The 19,227-nt window shown below is 37.7% G+C and overlaps 1 protein-coding gene across 3 annotated transcripts in view; it reads left to right on the top strand.

The window, feature by feature from the left end:
• EPHA4 (EPH receptor A4) overlaps positions 1-19,227 on the top strand; it is a 166,522-nt gene that overhangs the window by 47,574 nt on the left and 99,721 nt on the right. The gene's annotated exons all lie outside the window — the stretch shown is intronic.

Consider the following 19,227-nt stretch of genomic DNA (forward strand, 5'->3'; position numbering starts at 1 on the left):
CACATGTCATTTATTATTTTTTTATTTTTAAGAGATACAGACAAATTTTAACTTACCTAATTTTTAATTAAAGCCACACTTCATCTAGATTTTTTAGAGAGCAAATTTAAAATTTTAAATTTCACCATCATCCTTTATGTAGTGCTTTGAAGTTTGCCAAGTACTTTATAGATATTATATTATTTGAGCCTTATTAAAACCCCTTGGGGAAATTGCCATGTGTATTATTATCCCCATCTTCCAGATGAAAAAAACTGGAACTTAGAGAAGTTAATTGATTGGCCCAGGATTATACAACTTGTAAATATCAGAGATGGGCCTTCAAGCAACGTCTTGTAGGCTCTAAGCCCTGAACCCTTAGAATTCCCCCTTTGCTGACTCACTATGGTATGAAAATGATACTGAGTTCTCAGTGTCTAGGCCACCAAAGCTTAAACTCTGGGAGGTCCTCCCAAAATGGACAGGCATAATGAACAGGCATTATGATTAATTGTACCTCTGCCATCTGAAGATCTGCCTTGCCGATTTCAGAGAGGTTCATCACCAGATTGGCTGCTGGGTGATGAATATTTAGGCCCATGACATTCTTGAAGCTGCATTAAATAAGCGAGAATCTGTGATCTGTCACTGACTATTCTTTGAATTATTGGCGTAATTTAGGGGTAAACTGTTCGTGTAGTGCCCATCTGAATACTTCTGATATTGTTCTCATGGTGTTGGTCCATGGTCGTTGCATTCAAAACACCAATTAACCACTTTAACTATTATTAACATATCTTCAAATGTTTTTTGTCCTTCCATCTGGAAAGAGTCTCCTTTTTTGAATGGACTAGCCATCCAATTCCTTCAGGGAAGAAATTATTGCTATTTTTGTTGATGGTAATAATAGCCAAATTGACAATAATCAATATAATAATTTTTCCTACCTCCTACCACTTAAGTCAAATTCCTCTACCTGAGACCTTTTCTACAGACGATTCAGTTAGCTGATGAGAGCCAGTAAGCAGTATCTTGGTAGCCTCTCTGGAGGGGAGATGGAGGTTTAGTATTGCCTTAGACTCACCTGATCAGCCTAAGGAGAAAAACTTCCAAGTCTTACAAAAACAAAAACAAAAATACGAGTAGTCTGAAGAAATGAAGGGAAGAGAGTGGGTTTACTTTCTCTTCATTATAATCCTTCCATTCTGAGAGCTCTTATACATTTGCCTTTGGTAGTATTTACTGTAGAATTGCAATCACCATTGGTTTTCTATCTTAGACTACAATCTCAATAAATCAATAAGAATTTATTAAGAGTCTATTATGTTCAAGGCCTAGTGCTAGGTGCTTGGAATACAAAGACAAAACTAAAACAATCTCTGCCCTCAGGGAGCTTATATCTATCATGTGGAGATTTATTTCAGTCTTGCCACTAACTCAGAATGTCCCCCTCCCTTTTTTTTTTTTAGAATTTATATACATAAATTGAGCTGTAATCAGGAAATGTTACAACTGCCAGAAATAGAGATAAATTGGGGCAACCCTCATTTGCAGTCATATAACTCGAGGATCATCAGATTTGCCTCTTCCACTTATCTTACAACTACTGTAGAAATCCCAGACACGATCCCATGGTGGGATTTTTTTTTTAAGTGTGTCTCTTTTACTTGAAAAGTTTCCTGTGCCAAAAGAATTGTCTGTGGGAGGGTGTGACTAACTCAGCAAAAGACTTATCTGTTATCCTATCTCTCTGAACTCCCTAGTCTGCCTTTGATGTATGACTTGTTCCTTCCTCCACATTCTCACCCCACCCCCAACCTTTTCTGTTATCTTTGCTCAGACTATGATTCATATCTAAATATTTTAAACTTTCAAAGTAAAACACTTGTGCACTAGTTATATGGAAATATGGACCAAAACGCTTTGCCTTCACCTCCATTGACACAAGAATGATAGGATGAGAATTTGGAGCACCATTTTTTTTTTTCCATTAACCCAGCTCGCAACTGCATGAATTAAGTTCCTGTATTTCTTCTGGCAGACTTCTGTTGAACTAACTGCTCATTCTGTGAGGCCATTTTAAAGGAATTTAAGAATGGCAAAAGAAACCTAAGATAAGGAAAGTGATCCTAATATGATCTCCTACTCAGTGGCTGATTTGAATATGTCTTCAGTATGTATGGCAGACTCCTAGGGATGTTGTAAAGGATTTGAAATTTGATGATTTTTATGGTCCCTTCAAGCTCTGAAATTATGGTTCTGTTGAATATTTAGGCTGTAGCTTGCTAATCCAATCCCTTCATTTTTACAAATGAAGAAAGTAAGATCAAAGTCCACTATGATTAATCCTGAAGCCCAAAGGATCTTCAGCTCTGGGTTTTCTTCCTGGCCAAAGGTAAGGTGGTTTCTGGACTGCAATTTATTTAGAAATAAAACAATAAAACCAGGAAGAAAACCCTAGATTACAGTGTACACCTATAATAACCTGCTACTAGAGAGGCTCAGAATCTGGCAGATTTGGGACTTGTAATTGGGGGTGACGCAATGTCTGTGCATCCTCTTTTTTTAACTTGTCTTCTTTTTCCAAAGAGGGAAGAAATAGGAACAATGGGTGGAAATTAGGGTGAGGACCCTCTATCAGCTTGAAGTAGAGAAAGGTTTCCTGATAGTTAGAACCATCTTAAAGTGAAATGGGTTCTCCTTCATTTGGGGCCTTCAAGCAAAAATGGAATGGTCACTTGACAGAAATGTTATAGATGAATTTCTTGTTCAGGTACTGATTAGAAGTCCCTTCCATCTCTTGAGATTTTGATGCAATGAAGAGATATAATAACCAAGAAAAATAAAAGTGTCCTTGGTAACAGGCCCCTGAGCGTCATACAGTTGATATATTGCCACTTCTCCCCACCTCTCCAGAAAGCCAGCTAACTACCACCTCTGACGTCTTCTAAGACAGCTTTCTCTCTCTCTCTCTCTCTCTCCCCCTTTCTCTGTCACTCTGTCTCTGTCTCTCTCAGCCTGCATCTCTTGGTCTGTCTTTCTGTCTCTGCCTCTGTCTCTGCCTCTCTATTTCTCTCAGTCTTTGTCTCTCTCAGTTTCCATCTCTTGGTTTGTCTATCTGCCCCTCTGTCTCTGTCTCTGTCTCTGTCTCTCTCTTTCTTTCAGAAAACAGGAAGGTGACTCGTTGGCTTCCAAAATAACACAGCTGCCCACGCCAGCAACCAGCACCAGTTAATGTCAACTTCAAACCTAATAACTCTTAATTCACTTCCCTGACTGTTGACATTCATAAGCTTCTTACCCCAGTGACCAACCTGGTGGAGGTTTGAATCATGCTTAGGAATCTGGCCCCCTCAGCTGACGGCTTCACAGGGCAACGCACCAGTGGGTGCTATCATCTTGTTCTTCCTTTGGTTATCAAGGTGTGGCCTTCCCCAGAGTGGTTTAGACCACATGGGATAGTTAAAGGCTACAGAACAGGAGATGCATTAGGAAATCAGAGAGGCATTTGGTACCATAATTTGTTGTGGAAGTGATGTCCTCTCAGGTAGATCCAGATATGACTCACTTTTTGAAGGACAGTAAATATGGAGAGTTTTATTTCCTTATGTGATTTTTTCAGGTCTTGGATTCCCCTAAAGGGGAAAAAAAAAGATTTATTTCCCTTTCTTAGGTTTTCTCAACCTTGGACAAGGTCTTCTTATCTCTGGGCTTGTTTTATTATCTGGAAAATAAGGGGCCTTCAGTAGATGATCTCTAAGGGGCTTTCCAAGGCTAATATTTTGTAATTCAATGATGTCTGCTTAATATATTGGTAAGAAATGAAAGAGAAAGAACATAAGAATCTCTCTTATGGTTGGTGATAGAAAGCTGTGGGTTCATAAGTGACAATGCATAGAGACTGTGATAAAACCCATCACTCAGGCTTTATTTTTAAAAATAGAACACACTGATATGAAATAATGGAATCATTCCAGCCTTGGGATTGGGAACTTCTCTACTCCACTTTGAGCTTGGAACTGTGTAGGCACTGAGAGACACATAAAGATGAATAAGCTATGGACCCTGCTCTCAGGAAATTTGTAAGCTAGTAAGATGTAATTCCCATCCTACCTATGTGACTTAAGATTACATAATGTTAGAACTGAGCTTGTTGTTTTCAAACCTAATTTACAGATTCACTTGATCTAACCTTTTCATTTTACAGATGAGGAAACCGAGCACCAGAAAGGACAGGTCACAATGAGGCAATAAAGTTGAGACTGAAATGCATTTTTGCTGAGTCCAAGGCCAAATATCCTTACCTTTAAACCACAGTTTATGAAGACTTTTTGAGACTCGGTGTCCTCATCTGTGAAATAGGGGTAACAACGTTTGTATCACTTACCCTATGGGGTTGCTATAAAGAAAGCCTTCTGTCAAGCACATAGTACCATGTAAGTACAATCTGTTAATTGAGCTTTCCATTATGAATGGACAATAGTAGTTCACATTTATGGTATTTTGGCATTTAAAAAGGGTTTCCTCATGATTTGTGAGATTACTCATATAAGTAATATGACCCTCATGCTTATGAGTGACAAATGGATTGAGATTGTTTGTTATTATTATATTTTAAAATAAATGTTTTATTGATTTTTTTTAAGTTAAAACCTTGCAAGGAGCTATTGTCTCATTTATTGGTATCCCCAGGGCCTCATATAGTGCTTGCCACATAGTAATAACATAGTAAATACTTGTTAACTGATTGATTGATGAATTAATCAAGATATCACTCTCCTTTCCTGGTGACTTCTCTATTCTCCCTATTGATTTTTTTATAAAATCCCTTCCCCCCCCCCCCCAAAAAAACTGTAAGCAATATAATAGATACAAGGGAGAATAGACGTTCCACCCAAATTATGCATTGGTCATTTTGTTACCATCAAATCTAGTTGATTCTTAAAGCCAAAATGTTAATGGGATAAGTCTGTCATCCAGGTATTTGAACAAAAATGAAAACAGTGAACATGAAATCATTAATTCTGGTATTCACAAGGTTTGTGCTTGCATTCTGACTAGTAATGAGAGATTGAAATATGATAATGGGGGATGGTTATTTGTACTGATCCTTGATAGTGCAAGGGAGAGAAGGGATAGCTTATATAATGAAGCAAGATCCTTGAGAAGGATGGAGAAAGAGAATCAAGCGTACAGGGAAGTGAGGGAAATGGCTCCAGGTCCCCTCAGTGAAATCAAGTCAAGCTGAGAGTTAGTGCATTTTAAGACATTTTAGGAAAGTACAAAAGTTGTGTTAGAGGAAGAAGTCATGATGCCATAAGTATTAGAGGTGGGAGGAATCTTAGAATCTTACATCTCTCTTTATTTGATAGATGAGTTAATCAAAGGTCAGGGTCACAAAGGGCTGGAACCATAACTAAAGGTAACTAGGTAGTATACTGGATAAAGCTTTGAGTGTAGAGTCAGGAAAACCTGAATTCAAATCTGGCCTTAAACATTTATTAGCTGTGTAGACTTGGGTAAATCACTTCATCTCTGTTTGCCTCAGTTTTCTCAACTGTAAAATGGGGATAATCTTAGCATCCACCTCAAAGGGTTGTTGTGAGGATCAAATGAGATAATATTTGTAAAGTGCTTAGCACAGTGCCTGGCATGTAGTAAGTGCTTAATAAATATTTCCTTGTTTCCTTCCTTCTTGAGTACCTACCCAGTACATTATCTATTATACTGCATGGCACCTATTACTAACGTATAGTTTTGCACTGGAACAAAACTGCTGTATTCCTGACATACCTTCATCTGAACAGTTTTATTTGTGGGCATGGAGGTCTTCATCTACCTGACAAAAGCTTTTTTCTGTTTGAAATAATATTTCATGGCTTCTCTTTTCCAAACCAGAGAAGCTTTCAGGAAGTATCTTCTTTAGAGAACGTCAGAAAAAGCTGAATGAATCCATGTTGTCTCTTTATTAAATAAAGTTTAAGTTCTCAGTGTCTCGGTTTCCTGGGCTATTGAGATACCTATCATCTACTTTTATAGCCCCCTTGGAACATCTAATTAGTTGCTGATTTTCAATTGCTTTGAGATACCCAGAAGGAAAGAACAATTAGCTCTCGATATGCTAAGCCATTTCCTGAGTCCAAATTTGTAGTAACCTGCAAAGTCCAGGAAGCCAAGTAGCTCAAGGAGGATTCTGGAATGATTCACAAGACTCCCATCTATTTATGTAGGAAGGAAGTGATGTGGATGATCACACCTGCCAGGTTACCTACTGGAGAAAAGCATCAGAGGTATTAACCTTTCTCATTTGGATGCAATAAAAACTTGGAGGCAGTGTGAGATTTCAGAGTGGTTACTCAATATGGGGGCAGGAAAGCTGTGTGTGAATTCTCTTTCTGCTCTGTAATATTGGCATGTTGGTAGACAAAGTTTCTTCACTTCTCTGGGCCTCCCTTTTCTCATTTATAAAATGGGGAGAGGGTTGGACTAGAATAATCTCTGTTGTCCCTTTCAACTCTAAAACCTATGAATCTATGAGGTTTGCATCTGAATTACAGATCCCTTATTCAAGAATTGGGTGACAATGGGCAAGTCACTTCTTCACCTCTTGAGCTTAGGTTTCTAGGTTTAAGATTCTGTCAAAATGGGTATAGTAATACTTTCCTTAAATATCTCACATGGTAGTGGTGAGGAAAATGCTTTGTAAATTTTAAAGTGCTGTCTATAAATATTATTGTTTATTTGTAGGTCTTAAAATGAAGAACATTGAGGTGCCAAAAGAGAAATCTAAACTATTCTAGGTACAAACTCTTTAATGTTCTGAATTATAATCCCAGGTCTTCCCCCTCACCACCTTAGGAGTGGGTCCTTTATTGTGGATCAATACCCTATATAGCTGTACCCTATATAGCCACATTCATTTATTCTCCATATGTTCTATAATAGAGGTGTGTATGTATATATGTATGTGTATATATGTATATATATATAAAACATATATAATGAATTCATATACTAATATAATTTCCCTCAAAAAATTCTCTGCCCAGCATTTTTTAAAAAAACAATATTATTTATAATACAGTTGTGATAAAATATGATTTGTGAAATAGTACTATATGTAGTTTCCTTATCTCACAGTTGTATATATGTATGAAATATACACAAATGACTCTGGTACAAAGTGGAACAAGATGAGGGGATAATTGGAGGTTTGAGGAAGGCTCACTTCTGTCTGAGGGAATCTTGGAGGTAATGTCCTTAATAGCTCTAACATTTTTAAAAGGTGCTATTTTGAGGAGAAAGTACTTTGTAGAACCAGGCTTTGGGAGCTTGAGTAAGATTCTTAGGTCTTCTTGCTTAGGTCCCAATTTGATGTCTCATCAAGATGTACAAGTGACCTTATATGCTGGTGGGGTACAAGTTCCAGGAGGTTCTAACAATTTTGGAGAGTTTAGGGTATGGTATTCAGGGATGGGATGATAACTGATAACTAAGATAACAAGAGTACTTTAAGATTTATAAAGCACTTTACACATATTATCTTGTTTGATCTTTACAACAACCTTGCCTGGTAGGTGCTGGTACTATTCCCATTTTACAGATGAGGAAACTGAGGTTAAGTGGTTAAGAGGTTAAATGACTTGCCCAGGGTCACATCACTAGAAAGTGCCTGAAGCAAGTCCAGTACTCAATTCACTGCACCACCTGGAATGCAGATCCGGTATCAGAGGACTGGCCTAGCTAAGTTACCATGTTGGTGACTTCAGATGGAGTTACTTCTTAGCCGCTGCAGTTCTTGAAGAGTGCCTCCTCAGTTACAGACGGGTGCTAATCTAACCTGGAGGGAGTGGCCCATACAGACAAAAATGATAGATCTTGAAAGTACCGATGCATTTGTCATAAAACACTGTTACAGACAAAGGAACAAATTCTGACTTGTTAATTCACTTGACATGCCTGTTAGGATTTATAACTTATATATGGAAGAGATTTACTGACCTCACTGATAATCCTCCAAACACAAAGATAAACATACTTAGAAGCCATCAGTATAAATCAGATGAACTTGAAAGGGACTAGGAATTCACCTGCGAGCAGGTTTGGCATCTTGCCCTTTCCCATGAAATGGACTGGGTGACAAAGAATGCAGCTGTTCCCCAGGCACATTGCACGTATAAACACCCAGAGCACCCAGGGGTGGGAGACTGATCTCAGTTCATTTCAATTTAATTCAATTGGATCCAATAAACACTTTATTAAGCATGAACTATGTAAAAGGCACCAAACTAAAGAGAAACAAAGATAGATGCCTGTTCTCTGAGAGCTTCTGTGAATGGGAGAACGAACACAGGCAAGACGAGAAGACTCTGTACATTTAATTTTAAGAGCTTTAGTTGGCTGTGTAAGTATTGTCATTTCCTTTACCATTCCTCTAAAATGCTGTAAGGTAGCTAGGTCATAGGGAGGCCCAGACAAACCATTCTAGTCATCTCCAGCAAGGCGGAGGTGCCCCCTGGCACTGAGTACCATTGCATTTTCTGCTTGGCATTTAAATCAACTTCTTAGAACAACACTCTGTTGATTTCTGGTTACCCTAGAATCTTGCTGTGGATTTTATAAACACAAGCCATCCTTCCTTTCTCTTCCCTTCCCTTCCCTTCCCTTATCAGGAGAGAAATGAAAGAGGAAAAGAACCAATTAATTTGTAATAAATCTTCATGAGCAAGAGGATGCAAGGGTCTTGTTTCCTAGTCTTACTTCCAATCACTATGTCAGGCTCTATACAATACCCTCCCCAAAAAAATCTATTCAGGACACTGCCTCTCTGAAGCCTTCCTAGATCTCCCCACCCAGAAATTATCTCAACTCAGACATCTAATACTTGGGGATAATAAGAGATAGTTACATAGGATTTAAGGTTTGTACTCATCATCTCATTTGGAGCCTCTTAAAAACCCTGTTCAATAAATACTTGTTATTGTTCAGTTGTATCTGACTTTTCATGACCTCTTTATGGGGTTTTCTTGGCAAAGATACTGGAGTGGTTCACCATTTCCTTTTCCAGTGGATTAAGGCAAATAGATTAAGTGACTTGTCCAGGGTCACACTGCTAGTGAGTGTCTGAGGCCAGATTTGAATTCAGGTCTTCCTGACTCCAGGACCAACACTAGGATGGTTTTTGGTATTAGTGGAGAGATGGGGTTGCTGTGAAGCTGGAATCAACAAGTTTGGTAAGTGCATGAGGCTGAGTGAATGTGAAGAGGGGAGAATGGCTCTTACCTTTCACCGAAACAAGGAAGATAAGAAGAGGAGAGAGTTTAGGGGGAATGAAAACAACCCTTGACTTGAATCAGGGTTAGATGGAATGAGAGCCACTCAATCAATTAACAAGCCTTTATTAAGTGCTTAATATGTCCCAGGTACTGTACAAGTTCTCAGGTTTCTTAATAATTAATCTTTATAGAATTAAGAGGCAAATTTAGCTGGGGTTGGTGGAGTTTCTAGAAAAGATGACAGACAAAAATAACAGCCTTTTGCCTACCCCTTAGTGGGACCTGTGATTTTTTTTTTTTAATTTGCACATTTTTAATAAGCTCCTGCTCTTTGTATATCCTAAATATCAAAGAATGAAGTATAGAAAACAACTCATCAGAAACCTGGCCCTTCCTGAAATGTCATGGGTAATCAAGTGCGGGGACGAATAGATCCTAATTTGTGTGCCATCCTTGATTGATGCCCCACATAGATGATTAGGATTGATAGTTTACACTGTGCGGCTTAGTCAAGCCTTTTGCCTGCCTGTCTGGGTATTTTTAGTCATTTTCTGTGCAACCACAAGGCAATGATAAGGCCTGTTTCATAGCTAATATTCTCCCTTCTAATTTATAACAATTTCTATGTTCTATGTATGGTGTCACATGCTTTTTTAAAATCCTTTTAAAGTAAGTTTTTTTTTTATGACTCTCCAGATTTGAGCTGATTTTTTTTTAATACAGTTTTCCTGAGACTGTAGTCTTTTCTGAACATGGGTGATAATGTGGTAGGAAGACATTAAAATCTTGGTCATATGCAAAGAGTATCTGTATTATCAAGTAGTCTCACTCAATTGATTTTTGCACAGTCTACCGGACTGACTTGATCCTGAAGTTAGTACCAAATACCTCACTGGCTTCCTTTTGGGGGAAGGGGCCGTGGTGGGCAATACAATGTTCTCCTTGTGTAGTTACAATCAGTCATTTGGAATTTGAGTTTCACAAGGGAAGGAAGAAACTCCCACAAACCTTTTATAACTTCCTAGGATTAGGTTCCTTTTCTGATAATATTTTTTTTCTCTCCCAAAATGAATACTAAAGTCCATGGCTATTTTGAAGGGTTATTATTATTTTTTTTCTTTTTTAAATATAGCAGATTTTCTGTTATTTTGTATGTGTGGGGATTTGAGGCAGGGTGAGAGTGGGAGGTATGGAATCTTTATTTAAGAAATTTGACATTCACATGCTTGCTATTCTAATCACTGTGTGGCATCCTAATTTAGTCATTTAGCTCAAGGAATGGCTCTCCATTTCTTGGGAATTGAAATCATTTGCCCATTTTTGTCTTGAGGCCATTGCAGTTAAGTAAATACATAGGGTAAGGAAGGTGTTTTGTTTTTTGTTTTTTGTTTTTTTAACTCTCCTACCTGAGAGACTCTCTTTATTTGAATTAGTTTTTGCTGCATATAAAATTGTAACATGGGATCATAGATTTAGAGCAGGACGCATCCTAAGACATCATTTCATTCAACTCCCCTTATTTTCCTAATGAGGAAACTGAAACCCAGAGAGATTAAGTGATTTGCCCCAAGATCAGGCTGATTGCAAGTTGTAGAACTGGGATTTGAACTCGGATCCTTTGAATTGTGATCCAGCCCTCTTTCTATTTTGCCTTGATGTTTATCTAGTAAATACAGTAATAACCCCAATTAGAGAGAAAAAAAAAGAAAACAAAATACTAGTGAAAAAGATAGGACCAAACCCAATAGAATCTTGATATGGTCAATGACAAATTCATCTTAGATCTAAGCCCTCAGATCTGAAAATGAGATTTTTTTTTCAAATATGCTTAATCCTTCAAATATGCTTAATGTCATATCAAGGCGTTAGTCTAAATTTGGAATCTTAAGTGTGTGTGTGTGTGTGTGTGTACGTACGTGTATGTGCACGTGTGCATGTGTATGTGTGTGAGCATTTTTTTTTAATTGAATCTGAAATTTTTCCAGATGAGAATCTTGGGCAGGCCAGCAGGCATTTTGAGAAACATCTTAGTTTCCATAAGTACTTTTACATGCATTGAGGAGGACTGCTTTGAAAGCCTTTGACAAGCTCCTCAACAATGGGATTAAATCTTGTAAATGTCTAGGATTCTGCTAATTAATCGGCTTTATCCAGTGTTTAAGGAAACTTTGGCTAGCAACCTTTCCTGCACAAGGTACTGTATTGTACCCAGCAAACACAGGGCAGTAATTTGGACCCTTCTTTTGGGAAACCAGTATGTCTCTTTCTTAGAGTACCAACAGAAATACTTTTTAAATGATTTAATCATTCATTTAAATCTACTCCCCTTCCCCCCCCCAAAAAAAAAGAAACCTCTTTTCCTACTTTATTCTTTTTTTTTCCTGTTGGGTAATTTTTGTAGAGCTAATTTATTAGGCTCTGCATATGCCTTTTAAAGAGGAAGGGAACAGGTGTTAATGAAGCACCTACTATGTACCGGGTCCTATACTAAGTCCTTTACAAATAATGTCTCATTTGATATTTTGACATTACATATTTGAAAGCCATCTGCAATACCAGTCACCATAGACTTGCCCACATAGCTATGAGAAAACTCCAAACTCTGCCTGGTAGAGTGAGGTAATCTTCTCATGCACCTGTTTACAGTTTCTAGGCAGATTTTCTAAGAACACTGAGGATCCAGTTCAGATCAAGAGAGTTGTGTGAGTGGTGTGAGAGTGAGTGAGAGAGAGAGAGAGAGAGAGAGAGAGAGAGAGAGAGAGAGAGAGAGTGTTTTGCAGAGTTGGACAGAGATAAAGAGTCACAGGGAATAGGAGAATGAGATCAGAGATGTCAACACTCCCCAGTGCCTCCAACCAAATTAAAATGTAATTGGAAAATATTTAACAAAATAAATAAAAATACAACCAAACAGATAACTTTAAAAAAATTAAAAAATTAAATAAAATTATTAACAGTCAGTTTTAAATTTTAGAATTCCAAATTCTACCCTTTCCTCTAGCTCCTCTTCCACCCACTGAGAAGGCAAGCAATATATCAACCATACTTGTGAAGTCAAGCAAAACATTTTCATATTAGCCAGAACATAGACAATGTTAATCTGTGGTTTTCCAAGTCAATATGCTGCAATACGTCTTCAAGGAATAGTTTCTAAGGTCCTTTCAAACAGTTCATGACACTGTGAGGGTGTGACAGTTTTAAGAAAAGTAGCAAATATGACACCATTGATACATTGTCTGTTTAAACAACTGCTGCTTCCTACATTTAGTTACAAATTGCTAGTCTATTGAGCAGACGTCATTGTATAGAGAAAATGCACTTGTTTTTTTGGGGGGCAGTGTGTACAGTGGAGAAAGTACCAGCTTTGAAGTCAGACAGGCTGGGTTCAACTCTTGGCTGGCACCTGTGTGGCCATGGGCAAGTCACTCAGCCTCGTGGGAATCCCATTTTTCTTAACCATAATATGCAGATATTGGAGTAGATGCACCCTGAAGATCTGTTCAACTCTCAATTTATATTTTGGATTCTAATTGTGGCTGTGCTGCTTCTTAGTTGTATCACTTTGCCTCATTTTTCTTATCCGTGAAATGTAGATATTTGTACTAAATGACTCCCAAGGATCTGTCCAGATTGAAATTTATATTTTAATTTATTATATATTATAATTTAATTTATATTGTTGGCCCTGCTACTTCTAGTTTATGACTTTGGGCAAGTTGTTTAGACTTTCTTGGCCTCAGGCTTCTGTCCTGTAAAATGAGGGAACTTAATTTAGCTTTTTCTAAAGTCTCTCTCCTACCACTAGCAATCTGTGATTCTGATGGATTTGGAAATTTTCTGTCCAGTTAAGGGAGGAACACACACACACACACACACACACATACACACACACACACACACACACACATACACACACACACACACACACACACACACAAATGTATTATCTTGGATGTCCGATATCTTCTAATTAGCCATAAGCAGTGCTCCAAAACTGGACAATCTTTATAGCCATAATTTGGACAGAAAGCCAAAATTGAAATGAATTGATCATTATATTCTCTCAAGGAAATAATTAACTTGTTGGCTATGGATAAAGCTTCTCATCAATTTAGCAAAGAATGGGCCATGGCAATGAAGAACAGGTGACATAAATACTCAGTCAATATGGGATAGTGATGGTGACTTCCTTTGAGAAATCAGGGTTTCTCCAGTTCTCCACAAGTTTAAGTGACCATCTTCAGAATTATTTTAATTCACTTTTATTTATAAAAAACAAATGTGTGCTGTCCAGAATCTTATCCAACAGCCTCTATAAAAACTAGCCAGCTTTGGAGCCCTTCTTACAGTAGAGAGCAGGAGAGATGTATGAAATTCTTACAAGGTTGAGCCTTAGGAAGAAACAAGATGAGGCAGATTTTACAATGTTAATATCCAAAAACTTATTTGAGGCAGCATTAGTAATATTGCTATTGGATTCTACCATGTGACTTGTAGAAGAACAGATTTCTGTGTGTGGGTTTTTTTCCTCTTTTTTTTTCTGTTCATATGGAATTGTTTTCTTTAGAAGCTTCTTCTTAAGGGTTGGTTCCATAATTGTCGTGGGCATTACAAGGATTAATTACATTGGGCCAGAAAAATGTCATAATTTCACAAAGGACTCCCTAACTCATTCTACTGATGATGATGTTATATTTAATGCTGTGTGCTTGCCAGATTGTAATCTTTGGTTGGTTGTTAGTGGAACTTTAACTTTATTTTCCATTTTTTTAATTAAGGAAGGGATTTGGAACTCAAAATTTAAAAAAATAAACTTTTTTATGTGTAATTGAGAAAAAATTTAAAAAATAAAATTAAGGAAATGTTCATGGTTTATTGAATAATCCCTTTGAGTTTAGAACTCAAAATATGAAATTTTTTTTAGCATAATTGCTTTTCCCTTCATGTAAGGTGTTCTCCATTGTTCATATAGGGGAAGTAGCATTTTAGTAATTTTAGAGGGAAGAATGCTATACTGACTATTAAATGACTTCAATATTTCTAAATCTGTTTCCTTGGTCTTCTAAACATGCTATATATATTGAACATACAGAATGTAGGATGAGATTACTAGATGAGATTATTTTGGTCTCCATGGTGGGACCATAGGGGCAGGGTTTCCTTTTCCCAATATATCTCTTTGCCTCCAGTGTCTGACTACCATAGTAGGATTTTTTTTTTAAATTAAGGTATAATTGGTTTCTCCTGAACTTCAGTTAAAATGTGGAATCCAAGAATGACATCATTAACCCATTCATCCCGGTTGACATTTCAGCACAAATAAATTAATCAGATTATTTAGAATGGATCAAGTAGAGAAGGTTCTAAAGCATTGAGATCCAACACATAAAAGTTTTGATAAGGAAAGGGAGCGTGAAAGCTTTTGTACATGGGGCACTGACTGGGCAGGCCATTTTTAAAGGGAATGAGGATACCACAACAGGGAACTCTTGGGAACAGAGCAGGAAGGGAGCCTGCAGAAGGACAGTGTATGCCTGGTGACAATGATCTAGTAACAATGAGGACAGTTCAGAAGTAAAGAGGATAAAGCAGCTTTGTGTTATCATTTTACTCAGGGCCAACCCTTTCTTCATTTAGTTTATGGGGATTTACAAGTAAAAAATCCAAATCATGCCATTGGTATTTTTCCATACAAAGAAAGAGAAAGAGATGAAGTGATCTTGAATGTTTAAAATACAGAGAAAATTTAAACAAAACTCATAAAATCAACAGTCAAGCTAGTCATTCCCCCTACCCCAAACAGCAAAGCCATATGTTGGTGTGTGTGTGTGTGTGTGTGTGTGTGTGTGTGTGTGTGTGTGTGTTTTCCCTTATACATTAAGAGTAATTGAACTGAAGAATTTTCCTGAGGAGTTTTAAGGAAGTTTCTATATTAAAATGTAACTTTGTTATGTTAGTGGGTGAGCTCAATGGAAGAGGAGAAGCACAGTGAGGGGAGGGGAAGGGGATGAGGAGTTGCAAACCAGCAGAAAGAGCTAATTAAAGAAAAGCCAAAGAAATTTAATTAAAAGTTTGTATTGCACATGTGGACTAATCTCAGTACAATGGCTTCTCTGGAAAACTGTGTAAGGTTCCCATTCATACTCTGTCCCATCGAGCAAATCCTCACCCTGATAAGGAACAAAATGCAGGACTCTTTTAAGCAATTCCTTCTGGGCCCTCCACACACTTCTTGCCCACTAAGCCATTAGCATTTAAAAAACACAGGATGATATTGTCACCCCCAAGGCTTGGATACGTGGTCATAAAGTGTCATTGCTATCTATGCCCCAAGTATATCCTTTATCCAGTTTGAGTTTAGGCTAAAAGATACAGCAAAAGGTTTTAAGACTTAACTAAAGTACTCTTCCATTGTAGTGATATTTGAAGTGTTATGAATCCTAGATTATAAAGAAATGCCCTAAACCATTCATTTCTAGGCTTTACTGAATGTAGAAAGCAAAAAAGCTGTATGCTCTGCATGCCACCCCCAGCATCTGAAGTGAGAGATGTGCTTTAAGATCCTGAAATACCAACAATGGGTCTTGAAGTAGCAGAAGACAGAAGCATGGGGTGCTGAGCTGAAGGGTAGGATGGGGTTGCTAAGAGAACCAAAATTGTACCTCCTTTGGTTTAAAAACAAAAATCAAAGGGGGAAGAAGGGTAGTTCAGAACACTTAACCACAGTAGACAAACATTTTACCTGTAGTCCTGCACTTGCACAGACCAGTACATGATACATTTCGAGAGGAAAGAGACTTTTTTTTTTCCTTTTGTGTTTGAGTAGCACCTAAATGCAGCTGAGTTCCCAGTGGATTCAGCATTGGTCTTGGACTTAGGAAGATCTGAATTCAAATCCATTCTGAGACATTTACTTTCTATGTGATCCTGGGCAAGTCACTTAACCTTTGTTTCATTTCTTCATCTGTAAAATGGGGATAACAGCCCTACCTCCCAAGATTATAGTGAGGATAAAAGGTGATTATATATAGTGATTTTACGTATACACACACATACATACACACACACATATAATGCAATGGTGCTTATATATATTACTCTATTTATATAAGTATTATACATATATATAATCCCATATATATATAACTACACATATATATATATATACAGATATATATATATATAGAGAGAGAGAGAGAGAGAGAGAGAGAGAGAGAGAGAGAGAGAGAGAGAGAGAGAGAGAGAGAGAGAGAAAGAATTTAGCACAGTACCCGGAACATAGTAGCTACTTAATAATTGTTTATTTTTCTCCTTACTTCTTCTTACACATAGGATCATAGATTTAAAGCTGGACTGAATCTTAGAGATCGCTTATTCCAATTCCCTCATTTCACCAATGTGGAAAAAGAGACCTGGAGAGTTTCAGTGATTTGCCCAGGGTCACCACAGGTACTAAACACTAGGGTGATTTAAATCCAGGTCCTCTGACTCTTAATCTATCACTTTTTGCACTAAACCATAGAAAGAAGAATAAATATTTATTGGATTAGATTGGTTTAGTTTGTTCTTGGTAACAATGATGCAATAGTGTCAACAATAAGGACTGGGAGGACCCAAGGGAAAAATGAGGTGGAAGAATAGAAGAAAGATATTCAAAGCTCCCTTTTATCTTTTAGGTCTTTCATTTTTATTAAATATTATTAAGAACAACCACCAATGACCATTGCCTCTTAAAACTGGAAAAGGGTTGTAGTAAGGATTAAATGAGATAATATTTATGAAGTGCTTAGCACAGTACCTGACACATAGTAGGTGTTTTACATATGCTTGTTTCCTTATACATTGGAACTCTGTCCATGCCTTCAAAATTTATGGAAATTTACACGTCTGTGCATCACATACTTTGCACTTCATTCATTTATCTATCTATCTATCTATCTATCTATCTATCTATCTATCTATCTTCATCTATCCATTCATTCATTCATTTATTTGTTCATTTATTCATGGGAATCTGGATCAACTAGAAGTAGAAATCCAGTTGACCTGGGCATGACTTCAAAGTCTTATGGTTTTAGCTCATGATGTCATATCAGAGGAAAGCAGCATCTTTTCCTTCCATCTGTGGATTTTTAGATTTTAATTTTTATTGCTCTTCGGGCACATGAAGGCCAGTCAGGGGTGAACAGGGCTTTCCTCAAACACTGTTTTTCAGATGTGAAAGAGGGGAAAGAAGATAAAATAAAAGTAATTTGGGCCTGATTGCTTGAGCCCCTCCAACAGGAGCAGAGTAACCGGTCTTAGACAAGTTGCCTTTGTTTACTGGGCCTGAATGAGTGACAGGCTGTGCCCAGTGGGTTTGCATTGGTGTTCAGGGACTTACTGTGTTTGATGTGGGAAGGCTAGGCTTGACCCCCTCTGCTTTTTCCTGCCAGAGCTGTGATTTCTGATTTAAATCGAACCCCTCGGGCCAGTTTTATCCCAGCCAAAAGGCACCTTGCAAGTTGAACCTTATCTAATTATGTGATGTGTATAAACTCTAGAACTATAAATCTTAGTCACTGGAGCAACCTGTATTCTAAGATTCTCTGGTCCAGTGAAAGACAAAACAAATGAGAGAGAGATTGATCCCTTAACAAGTTTATTGTCAGGGCTACACACATCATAAAGTCTGAGCTTCTTAGAGGAAATTCCATAAACAACTATGGTTAATAAGAGTGAAGTTACGATGTCTTCTTTGCACTTTTGCTAAATTCTCTTTCCGCTCACCATGACCAGTACATGATTAATGAAATACCAACAGGATGTGCATGAGAGAGGAATGGGCTTTGAATTGAAACCCACACTGATGCCTGCGTGGTGCATGAGTAATGCTGGGATGACTGTGGCTAGGTCTATGTGGAACCACTGAATCAAATCATTTTTGTTCAGGATTTCTTTATCAGGTGGCTTCAGTACAGTCTGGTGCATGGGCAGCAACAGCAGTGGCTGGGTCTGGTTTAGTTGTTGCCAAGATGATGGAAAGCAGCTGGTTGAAACTTTTTTCCCAGTTGGTATTTTTGGTTATATGGATACAACCTAAGAGACAGTCTTAAAAAGGGGAAAAAAGAAATAAAAATGAATTATATAGACACTTTTAAGGATGACTGCCATTCTTTTTGTTCTCTGATTTTATGGAATAACTGGGCTTTTCAAAATCCATTTATTTTTGCTTTTTCTTTGAATCTTAGGAAGCTACTGATGCTAGCAGGATTGCCAGGTCGTCTTTGGTAGTTGACCATCTATCTTGGCTTGTATTTTACCATAGAAATCAGGGATGCTCTTATGGGTGTGTTGTGTTATGACTGCTTATGTATCTGCTTCCCTTTTTCCTTCCTTCCTTCCTACCTGTTCCTTTCTCTTTCCCCTTCTCCTTCTTCTTCCTTCCTTCCCCCTAAAAGTTAGTCAGTTTTTATTTCAGGCCAGGGAGATAATTCAAGTTTGACACAATTCAAAAAGGGGAGGGAAACAGGCCAGAGAGCAAGAAAAGGGTGGGGCCTTGTATTAACCACATTAATTTTAAAAATTATTATTTCAACATTAATAGTGAGTTTTTCCCTCACACACAGTGAGCTGTGTGCAGCCACTGGCATCAACGTGATGTTTATAAAGCTGATGTCATGGAAAGCTTGCCAATGGTACAAAGAGGTCTATGGTACATATTCTTTGGCTCAGCTCCATTTCTGGCCAGGAAGGGCAGTGAACTGGGTGGGGCAGGGAGGGGACAGGACATTTTCTTTTCTCTTCTTTCTTTTTTTCCTTCCTTCCTTCCTTTCTTTCCTTCTTTCCTTTCTTCCGTCTGTCTTTGTTTCTTTCTTTCTTTCTTTCTTCCTTTCTTCCTTCCTTCCTTCTTCCTTCCTTCTTTCCTTCCTTCCTTCCTTCCTTCCTTCTTTCTTTCTTTCTTTCTTTCTTTCTTTCTTTCTTTCTTTCTTTC

Source organism: Vombatus ursinus, unplaced genomic scaffold (assembly GCF_900497805.2).
Source record: "Vombatus ursinus unplaced genomic scaffold, bare-nosed wombat genome assembly UNPS02014802.1, whole genome shotgun sequence".
Taxonomy (NCBI): Eukaryota; Metazoa; Chordata; class Mammalia; order Diprotodontia; family Vombatidae; genus Vombatus; species Vombatus ursinus.